General features: G+C 40.5%; 1 non-coding gene across 1 annotated transcript; it reads left to right on the top strand.

Moving 5' to 3' along the window:
* The first annotated feature begins 526 nt into the window (after positions 1-526).
* LOC148573308 (small nucleolar RNA R71) lies at positions 527-634 on the top strand. The gene has a single exon (XR_015906656.1). It is a non-coding gene; the product is annotated as a small nucleolar RNA R71 (small nucleolar RNA).
* Positions 635-921: the final 287 nt, after the last annotated feature.

The following is a 921-nucleotide window of genomic DNA, read 5'->3' as shown; positions in this document are numbered from 1 at the left end:
ATGATGGAAAAGGCTTGCTATTGCTAAACCTATTTCTTCCACCATTATTAAAGCCTTGTTGAGGCTTTTGTTGATCCTTCCATGAGAAATTTGGATGATTTCTCCATGAGGGATTATAGGTATTTCCATAGGGTTCACCCATATAATTCACCTCTGCTATTGCAGGGTTCTCAGGATCATAAGCTTCTTCTTCAGAAGATGCCTCTTTAGTACTGTTGGATGATTCCTTCAATCCATTCAGACTCTGAGAGATCATATTGACTTGCTGAGTCAATATTTTATTCTGAGCCAATATGGCATTTAGAGTATCAATTTCAAGAACTCCTTTCCTCATAGGCATCCCATTATTCACAGGATTCCTTTCAGAAGTGTACATGAACTGGTTATTTGCAACCATGTCAATGAGTTCTTGAGCTTCTGCAGGCATTTTCTTTAGGTGAATGGATCCACCTGCAGAATGGTCCAGTGACATCTTTGATAGCTCAAACAGACCATCATAGAATATATCCAGGATGGTCCATTCTGAAAGCATGTCAGAAGGACACTTTTTGGTCAGTTCCTTATATCTCTCCCAAGCTTCATAGAGGGATTCACCTTCCTTCTGTCTGAAGGTTTGGACATCCACTCTAAGCTTACTAAGCTTTTGAGGAGGAAAGAACTTGGCTAAGAAAGCCTTGACCAGCTTATCCCAAGAGTTCAGGCTATCTTTAGGTTGAGAGTCCAACCATACTCTAGCTCTGTCTCTTACAGCAAACGGGAAAAGCATAAGCCTGTAGACCTTGGGATCAAACCCATTGGTCTTAACAGTATCACAGATCTGCAAGAATTCAGTTAAGAACTGAAAGGGATCTTCGGATGGAAGTCCATAAAACTTGCAATTCTGTTGCATCAGAGAAACTAGTTGAGGTTTCAGCTCAAAAT

The sequence above is a fragment of the Arachis ipaensis genome, chromosome B2 (genome assembly GCF_059453495.1).
Source record: "Arachis ipaensis isolate K30076 ecotype BB chromosome B2, ASM5945349v1, whole genome shotgun sequence".
NCBI lineage: Eukaryota > Viridiplantae > Streptophyta > Magnoliopsida > Fabales > Fabaceae > Arachis > Arachis ipaensis.
Note: the sequence above shows the minus strand (reverse complement) of the source record. Positions and strands in the feature narration are given on the sequence as shown.